The 10,046-nt window shown below is 51.0% G+C and overlaps 1 non-coding gene across 1 annotated transcript; it reads left to right on the top strand.

Annotated features, from left to right (window-relative positions):
- Positions 1-9,746: 9,746 nt before the first annotated feature.
- trnak-cuu (transfer RNA lysine (anticodon CUU)) lies at positions 9,747-9,819 on the top strand. The gene has a single exon. It is a non-coding gene; the product is annotated as a tRNA-Lys (tRNA).
- Positions 9,820-10,046: the final 227 nt, after the last annotated feature.

Genomic DNA, 10,046 nt, shown 5'->3' with positions numbered 1-10,046 from the left:
CCGTCCACGAAACCCCCCCGCCCGGCGGCATCCGGGAGACGCAGCACAAACGTTCCGGGTCCTTTAACTCTCCTTTACACGAGCTAATTAAAATAAATCATACAGCTATTAAACTTCACCCCGATGTCGCAGCATATGTCCCAAATCAAAATAGGAACATTGAAAAGATAATGTAATAAAATACTGCAGATTCAGAAATAAAAGCAGAAAGTGGTGTAAACACTCAGTGAGAGAGTTTTTATGGGTTGAGTTTTCCAGCTTCACTGTCAGGTGAATGGAGGGGGGACATCAGTAAATACCAGTGCTGGGGGTCCCGTCAGTTTCCCAAACTCATTGCCAGGCCTCTCACCGCCTATTTCACAGCAATTAAGCCCCTCAGTTCAAGGGCAATTTGGATGGGCAACAAATGCCGGCCTTGCCTGCGATGCCCACATCTCATCAAAGGATAAAGAAAATGAGAAGTTTCACCTGGGAGTGCGATCGTAAGATCATATTATAATGTCCAGCGAATTAACTTGCCCCAGTTAAAGGTCTAGTAGCGCCAAGGGGAACTCAGCCATTGGGGAAATGGTGCCATCAGTTCAGGATAGGCAGCCGGAAGAATGAGCATCAAGTGCAGAGACAATGCAAGGGACCATGGTCTCCTTGGCATTGCAGGTCCATAAGAGGAGGGATGTAAGATAACCCTAACTGTAAGGAACTTTGTAGCAATAGCATTGTTGTGTTGTAATTCACCGACTGACCACTAGGAGTCTCATTAGGCTAGACAAGTGAATGTTAGTCAGGTGACCTCAGACTGACTCGGGAGCTGGGAGAAAGGTTGCTTGTGGATATTGTTATTCATCTGTTGTTTTGCATCTATTTGACCCACAGTTAATGTGAATAAATCGTTTATAGCTTTAGATACAAGTATTCTTGTAACATAAATCAGGCCACCTGACAAGAATATTACATGGTACCAGGGCTGGATGGTATTAAACACAGAAAATACTATCAGCCTGCCATGAGATCCAAAGAGATTTTGAAGATTTTGCAGACAGCAAGAATTAACAACATGGAGTCGCTGAAGCCACCAATGAGTCTCAGATTTCATGGCAATGTGGACAGCAACTGGCGTGTGTTTAAACATAGCAGCACAGCATTCTAAAATGTTTCTCAGTAATGGCAGCGTCTTCTTGGAGGAAAGCACTCCGGTTGCCGCCCTTTTTCCAAACGTGGGAAACTTCTGAAAAAAGCCAGGAAAGTTCCTGAGCTCCTCGCACACCAACACACAGGTTGCAGATCAGGACAAAGGCAGTTGGCAAGTTTTGTTCCAGATACAAAGGGGGAAAAAAAAATCACTTTTCTCAGAACTGGTACTCTAAGCTCAACCCCAGATCAGTCAACACAGTGGAAGACATTGGGCGCGATTCTCCACTCCCATGCCGGTTGGGAGAATCGCCTGGGCCACCAAAATGTCCGGGGACGCCGGTCCGACGCCCTCCCGCGATTCTCCCAAGCGGCGGGAACGGCCCGGTCGCGTTTCGCGGGCCGCAGGCCGGAGAATCGCCGGAGACACCGAAAATGGCGATTCTCCGGCACCCCCGCTATTCTGAGGCCCGGATGGGCCGAGCGGCCAGGCCAAAACGGCGGGTTCCCCCCGGCGCCGTCCACACCTGGTCGCTGCAGTCGTGAGCGGTGCGTGAACGCTGGGGGGGGCGGCCTGTGGGGGGGCGAGGGGGGATCCTGCACCGGGCTTTACCTGAAATGTGGGGTGGCCCGCGACCGGTGCCCACCGATCGTCGGGCCGTCCTCTCTGAAGGAGGACCTCCTTCCTTCCGCGGCCCCGCAAGATCCGTCCCCCATCTTCTTGCGGGGCGGACTTAGAGAGGACGGCAAACACGCATGCGTGGGTTGGCGCCGGCCAACCCACGCATGCGCGGATGACGCCCGTTATGCGGCGCCGGCCGCGTCATCTATGCGGCGCCGCTTTTTCGCGGGCGACAAGGCCTGGCGCGTGTAGATGACGCGGCCCCGATCCTGGCCCATTGTCAGGGCCTGAATCGGTCGGGACCTGAGCCGTTCCGCGCCGTCGTGAACCTCGACGGCGTTCATGACGGCGCGACCACTTCGACATGGGAATGGAGAATCGCGCCCATGGTGTCCAGTGATTAAACATCATTGTTTGTTGGAGTAATAACAGTGAGGAATCATTTTTTGGAGACATCAAAACATTCTCCTGCACGTAAAAAAATGCAAACTGATACGCCATTTAAAATAAATGATGAGGACAAATGGTTGCTACCACTTGAAGTGAACGCTACAGTGGTCCAATTGAAGTTGGACACTAGTGCCAAAGCCAAATTAATCCACATGACTGATTTAAAAAACCTAAAAATTCAGCCAAATAGAAGAAATCACAAAATATCTGTGAGAGATTATAATATTCAAGCAAATGTTATGGTGCTTGTGACCTGAGTGTGGTGGTGAAGAACACAATTTATTCCGTCCCATTCTGTATTGTATCCGAGGGCTTGGATTCATTATTAAGTGATCAATCCGGTGAAGAATTAGGTCTAGTGCAGTTGGTATACAGCATCCACAACGGGTTGGATCAACACTCCAACAATTCTGAGAACATCATCAGCAAATTCAGCGATGTGCTCACTGATTTTAGTGCACTACCATTCGCCAACGAGATACAATTTGAAGAAGATGCATTATCTAAAGCTGATACAAACTATTAGTAGTGAAATTGCTGAAGGTGTAGATCTGCATGTCAAACCCATTTCTACCCTATCACCCTTATCAGATACGAAACATAAGTCATCAAGAAGATAAAGAGCGACTTCCGGGTGCGGCGATGACCAGCTGAGTCGCACGTTTCGGCAGCTCCCGGTGAAACGGACTTTTGGGCTCTTGATAGGAGCCCCAACGGCAATTTTGACGGCTAAAAACACTGTGCGGTAAACCAGAAGGGAAGCCCCCCTGGATACGGATGAAAAAAGGAGAGGAAGGTGGCCGGATTGCGGTGGATCCTTTAGAGCAGCAGCAAGGAAGGCAAGCAAAAACCAAGATGGCGTCGGAAGGTGGCAGTTTAATATGGGGCCCTGAACAACACGAGTTTTTGAAACGCTGCGTGGAAGAACTCAAAAAGGAAATGAAGAAGGAGCTGTTGGCCCCGATATTACAGGCGATCGAAGGGCTAAAGGAGGAGCAAAAGACCCAGGAGTGGGAGCTTCGGGTCGTGAAGGCAAAGGCTGCCGAGAATGAGGACGACATACAGGGCCTGGTGGTGAAGACGGAGATGCACGAGGCACACCATAAACGTTGTGTGGAAAGGCTGGAAGCGCTGGAGAACAACACGAGGAGGAACAACCTAAGGATTCTTGGTCTTCCTGAAGGTGCGGAGGGAGCGGACGTCGGGGCATATGTGACCACGATGCTGCACTCGTTAATGGGAGCGGAGGCCCCGGCGGGTCCGCTGGAGGTGGAGGGAGCATACCGAGTGATGGCGCGAGGACCGAGAGCAGGAGAAATTCCTAGAGCCATAGTGGTGAGATTCCTCCGTTTTAAGGACAGAGAGATGGTCCTTAGATGGGCAAAGAAAACTCGGAGCAGTAAGTGGGAGAACGCGGTGATCCGCGTATACCAAGACTGGAGTGCGGAGGTGGCGAGAAGGAGGGCGAGCTTTAATCGGGCCAAGGCAGTGCTCCACAAAAAGAAGATAAAATTCGGAATGCTGCAACCGGCAAGACTGTGGGTCACATACCAAGGGAGGCACCACTACTTTGAGACGGCGGATGAGGCGTGGACTTTTATCGTGGAAGAAAAATTGGAATGAGCGGGTTATTAAAAAATGAACGTTTGAAACAAAGTGGTGGGGCGAGTATGGGGGGCGAAGAGGGGGGGAAAAAGGGGGGAAAGAGGAGTTTTATGTTATTAATCCTGCGATGTGGTAACTTTTCTCTCTTCCACAGGAGGTGGTGGGGGGAGGAAAGGAGGTGGAAGAGATGGGGCGTTGGCCATTGGGGGCGGGGCCAAGGGGGAAGCGCGGGCTTGGTTCCCGCGCTATGATAATCATGCGGGAATAGGGAAGCAGGAAGGAGGGGGCGTCGCACGGTGCGAGCCGAGGTCACGGGAGGAAGCCGAGGTCGGCCAGAGTTTGCTGACTTCTGGGAGCAACATGGGGGGTGTAACTACGCTAGTGGGGGATCTAGCGGGGGGGGGTGGGAGGGGGGAATTATTGGGCTGCTGCTGCTGGGGAGAGGGGGGAGCTGGTATGGGGTGGGGTGGGCGGGGGGCACCGTCTGGGGGGGACACAGCTGCGTGGGAACCGGGTGAGGAGCTGGAAAAAGGGGATGGCTAATCGACAAGGGGGGGGGGCAAAAAGCCCCCCAACCCGGCTGATCACGTGGAACGTGAGAGGGCTGAACGGGCCGATAAAGAGGGCACGGGTACTCGCACACCTTAAGAAACTTAAGGCAGACGTGGTTATGTTAAAGGAAACGCACTTGAAACTGATAGACCAGGTGAGACTACGCAAAGGTTGGGTGGGGCAGGTGTTCCATTCGGGGCTAGATGCGAAAAACAGGGGGGTGGCTATATTAGTGGGGAAGCGGGTAATGTTTGAGGCAAAGACTATAGTGGCGGATAGCGGGGGCAGATACGTGATGGTGAGTGGCAAACTACAGGGGGAGACGGTGGTTTTGGTAAACGTATATGCCCCGAACTGGGATGATGCCAATTTTATGAGGCGTATGCTAGGACGAATCCCGGACCTAGAGGTGGGAAAGTTGGTAATGGGGGGAGATTTCAATACGGTGTTGGAACCAGGGCTGGACAGGTCGAGGTCCAGGACTGGAAGGAGGCCGGCAGCAGCCAAGGTGCTTAAAGATTTTATGGAGCAGATGGGAAGAGTAGACCCGTGGAGATTTAGCAGACCTAGGAGTAAGGAGTTTTCGTTTTTCTCCTATGTCCACAAAGTCTATTCGCGAATAGACTTTTTTGTTTTGGGAAGGGCGTTGATCCCGAAGGTGAGGGGAACGGAGTATACGGCTATAGCCATTTCGGATCATGCTCCACATTGGGTGGACTTGGAGATAGGGGAGGAAACAGAAGGGCGCCCACCCTGGAGAATGGACATGGGACTAATGGCAGAGGAGGGGGGGTGTCTAAGGGTGAGGGGGTGCTTGAAAAGTACTTGGAACTCAATGATAATGGGGAGGTCCAGGTGTGAGTGGTCTGGGAGGCGCTGAAGGCAGTGGTTAGAGGGGAGCTGATATCAATAAGGGCACATAAAGGAAAGCAGGAGAGTAGGGAACGGGAGCGGTTGCTGCAAGAACTTCTGAGGGTGGACAGGCAATATGCGGAGGCACCGGAGGAGGGACTGTACAGGGAAAGGCAAAGGCTACATGTAGAATTTGACTTGCTGACAACGGGTACTGCAGAGGCACAGTGGAGGAAGGCACAGGGTGTACAGTACGAATATGGGGAGAAGGCGAGCAGGTTGCTGGCCCACCAATTGAGGAAAAGGGGAGCAGCGAGGGAAATAGGGGGAGTGAGGGATGAGGAAGGAGAGATAGAGCGGGGAGCGGAGAGAGTGAATGGAGTGTTCAAGGCATTTTATAAAAAATTATACGAAGCTCAACCCCCGGATGGGAGGGAGAGAATGATGGGCTTTCTGGACCGGCTGGAATTTCCCAAGGTGGAGGAGCAGGAAAGGGTGGGACTGGGAGCACAGATTGAAATAGAGGAAGTAGTGAAAGGAATTAGGAGCATGCATGCGGGGAAGGTTCCGGGACCGGATGGATTCCCAGTTGAATTTTACAGGAAATATGTGGACTTGCTCGCCCCGCTACTGATGAGGACCTTTAATGAGGCAAAGGAAAGGGGACAGCTGCCCCCGACTATGTCTGAGGCAACAATATCGCTTCTCCTAAAGAAGGAAAAGGACCCGCTGCAATGCGGGTCCTATAGACCTATTTCCCTCCTAAATGTAGACGCTAAGATTCTGGCCAAGGTAATGGCAATGAGGATAGAGAATTGTGTCCCGAGGGTGGTCCATGAGGACCAAACTGAGTTTGTGAAGGGGAGACAGCTGAATACGAATATATGGAGGCTGCTAGCGGTAATGATGATGCCCCCACCAGAGGGGGAAGCGGAGATAGTGGTGGCGATGGATGCCGAGAAAGCATTTGATAGAGTGGAGTGGGATTATTTGTGGGAGGTGTTGAGGAGATTTGGTTTTGCAGATGAGTATGTTGGATGGGTGCAGCTGTTGTATAGGGCCCCAGTGGCGAGTGTGGTCACGAATGGACGGGGATCTGCATACTTTCGGCTCCATAGAGGGACAAGGCAGGGATGCCCTCTGTCCCCATTACTGTTTGCACTGGCGATTGAGCCCCTGGCAATAGCATTGAGGGGTTCCAAGAAGTGGAGGGGAGTACTTAGAGGAGGAGAAGAACACCGGGTATCTCTGTATGCGGATGATTTGTTGTTATATGTAGCGGACCCGGCGGAGGGGATGCCAGAGATAATGCGGACACTTCGGGAGTTTGGAGAATTCTCAGGATATAAACTGAACATGGGGAAAAGTGAGTTGTTTGTGGTGCATCCAGGGGAGCAGAGCAGAGAAATAGAGGACTTTCCGCTGAGGAAGGTAACAAGGGACTTTCGTTACTTGGGGATCCAGATAGCCAAGAATTGGGGTACATTGCATAGGTTAAATTTAACGCGATTGGTGGAACAAATGGAGGAGGACTTCAAGAGATGGGACATGGTATCCCTGTCACTGGCAGGGAGGGTGCAGGCGGTTAAAATGGTAGTCCTCCCGAGATTCCTCTTTGTGTTTCAGTGCCTCCCGGTGGTGATCACGAAGGCTTTTTTCAAAAGGATCGAAAAGAGTATCATGAGTTTTGTGTGGGCCGGGAAGACCCCGAGAGTGAGGAAGGGATTCTTACAGCGTAGCAGGGATAGGGGGGGCTGGCACTACCGAGCCTAAGTGAGTACTACTGGGCCGCCAATGGTGAGTAAGTGGATGGGAGAAGAGGAGGGAGCGGCGTGGAAGAGATTGGAGAGGGCGTCCTGTAGGGGGACTAGCCTACAAGCTATGGTGACGACCCCATTGCCGTTCTCACCGAAGAAATACACCACAAGCCCGGTGGTGGTGGCGACTTTGAAAATTTGGGGACAGTGGAGACGGCATAGGGGAAAGACGGGAGCCTTGGTGAGGTCCCCGATAAGAAATAACCATAGGTTTGCCCCGGGGAGAATGGATGGGGGATTTGGAATATGGCAAAGAGCAGGAGTAACGCAACTGAAAGATCTGTTTGTGGATGGGAAGTTCGCAAGTCTGGGAGCGCTGACCGAGAAATAAGGGTTGCCCCAAGGGAATGCATTCCGGTATATGCAAATGAGGGCTTTTGCGAGGCAGCAGGTGAGGGAATTCCCGCAGCTCCCGACGCATGAGGTGCAGGACAGAGTAATCTCAAAGACATGGGTGGGGGACGGTAAGGTGTCAGATATATATAGGGAAATGAGGGACGAGGGGGAGATTATGGTAGATGAGCTGAAAGGGAAATGGGAAGAAGAGCTGGGGGAGGAGATCGAGGAGGGGCTGTGGGCGGATGCCCTAAGTAGGGTAAACTCATCGTCCTCGTGTGCCAGGCTAAGCCTGATTCAATTCAAGGTGTTACACAGGGCGCATATGACTGGAGCACGGCTCAGTAAATTTTTTGGGGTAGAGGATAGGTGTGCGAGATGCTCGAGAAGCCCAGCGAATCACACCCACATGTTCTGGTCATTTACTACAGGGGTTCTGGGTGGGGGTGACAAAGGTGCTTTCGAAAGTAGTGGGGGTCCAGGTCGAACCAAGCTGGGGGTTGGCTATATTTGGGGTTGCACAAGGGCCGGGAGTGCAGGAGGCGAGAGAGGCCGATGTTTTGGCCTTTGCGTCCCTAGTAGCCCGGCGCAGGATACTGTTGATGTGGAAGGAAGCCAAGCCCCCGGGTGTGGAGCCCTGGATAAATGACATGGCAGGGTTTATAAAGCTGGAACGGATTAAGTTCGTCCTAAGGGGATCGGCTCAAGGGTTCACCAGGCGGTGGCAACCGTTCGTCGAATACCTCACAGAAAGATAGAGGGAATGGAAAGGAAGAAGGCAGCAGCAGCAGCCCAGGGGGGGCGGGGGGTGGGGGGGGTGGGGGGGGTGGGGGGGTGAGGAACCAGAAGGAGTCTCAGGGTTATTAATATATATGTATAATATGTATAGGTCGTTGCTATAAATAATTGTATATTGGACTGTTAAATCATATTTTTGGAGAGTGTTCTGAGACAAGGCAGTTGCCATTTAGTTTTAGTTTTCGTTTTTGTTATATATTATTTATTCTTTGTTTATAAAACAGGTCATTGTTATTTATACTGTTATATTACTGTGTAAAGGATACACAATGTACTGTGATGGTTGACCAAAAATTTTCAATAAAATATTTTTTTTTAAAAAGAAGATAAAGAGCCTACCAATGGGGTAAATTCCATGGTATGTGTTGAAACAAAAACATTGTGATGCTCGTATAGGCATAGATCCCAAAGATCTTAATGAAAAAGGTGTACATATTGTAAAACAATCATTACAGAAAGCAATGGGCAGCCAATCTGATCCATATCTCGCAAAATCACGTTGCAAAGCATTACCATCGTCACACGGTAGATTGCCAGCTGAGTTACTCATGAATAGAAGGTTGCGTACCACACTTACATACTTGGAAAAGAAGGAGGAGAATGCAATGGGACTCAGGAAATGCGAAACATTAAAGCAAAACAAAAGCAGTTATGTGATAGAGTGTCTCGAACCTTACCACCTCCAAGTAGAATCATAGAATTTACAGTGCAGAAGGAGGCCATTCGGCCCATCGAGTCTGCACCGGCTCTTGGCAAGAGCACCCTACCCAATGTCAACACCTCCACCCTATCCCCATAACCCAGTAACCCCACCCAACACTAAGGGCAATTTTGGACACTAAGGGCAATTTATCACGGCCACTCCACCTAAGTAGTGATGACATTGTGAGAATAGAAAATTCAGGCAATTAGTCGAGAAAAGCCATTGTACTTGAAGAAGTAGCACCTCATTACCACAATGCACAGTCAGAGGAAGGGTTGGTCTTCAGAAGAAATCGTCATGCATGGTTGGTTTTAAGAAGAAATCATCGCGCGCTCTTGAAAACCAGAGAAGACTTTCACAATAAAGTGATGGATGACGAGTCTACGTCAGAATCAACATCAGCTGCAGTGTCAGATAGTTCAGCAGTTCCTGAGCACCGGGGCAGCAACCCCAGCGCCCCCAGGTTCATTGCCTGGGAGTGAAGATGGCTACTCATCTCCTTGGGTCCCCGCAGCAGCCCTTCCGCCAGCTTCACGTTTTGAAAAGGAGTACTAATCGGCGCCCGCATGACCACTTGCTGGAGAGGCCATTAGATCATGGGGCCTCGCTGTGACTGCGTGGGTCTCCCCCCACCCCTGGACAACCCAAAGATGTGCAGGGGAGGTGGATTGGCCATGCTAAATTTCCCCTTAATAGGAAAAGAAAAGAATTGGGCACTTTAAGTTTTTTTAAAAAGATCACAGGGGCCCGTTAGATAGGGGGTCGCTCCCATTAATTGTATGGAGATTGGGGTTAAGTGGTGATTATTGGTTTCTCGCCATGCTACGGCGGGATCCTGATTTTGGCAACAGGAGTGTGCCGGTTAGATCGTAAATAGATCAGCGCCCGGCTAGCTCAGTCGGTAGAGCATGTGACTCTTAATCGCAGGGTCGTTGGTTCGAGCCCCACGTTGGGTGGTTTTTTGCATTTTTTGCAGGGGCTGGTTTAGCACACTGGGCTAAATAGCTGGCTTTGAAAGCAGACCCAGGCAGGCCAGCAGCACGGTTCAATTCCTGTACCAGCCTCCCCGAACAAGCGCCGGAATGTGGAGACTAGGGGCTTTTCACAATAACTTCATTTGAAGCCTACTTGTGACAATAAGCGATTTTCAGTTTCAGATCAGCAGCCGGGGCAGTTCTCGATT

This window comes from Scyliorhinus torazame, chromosome 2 (genome assembly GCF_047496885.1).
Source record: "Scyliorhinus torazame isolate Kashiwa2021f chromosome 2, sScyTor2.1, whole genome shotgun sequence".
Classification (NCBI taxonomy): domain Eukaryota; kingdom Metazoa; phylum Chordata; class Chondrichthyes; order Carcharhiniformes; family Scyliorhinidae; genus Scyliorhinus; species Scyliorhinus torazame.
Note: the sequence above shows the minus strand (reverse complement) of the source record. Positions and strands in the feature narration are given on the sequence as shown.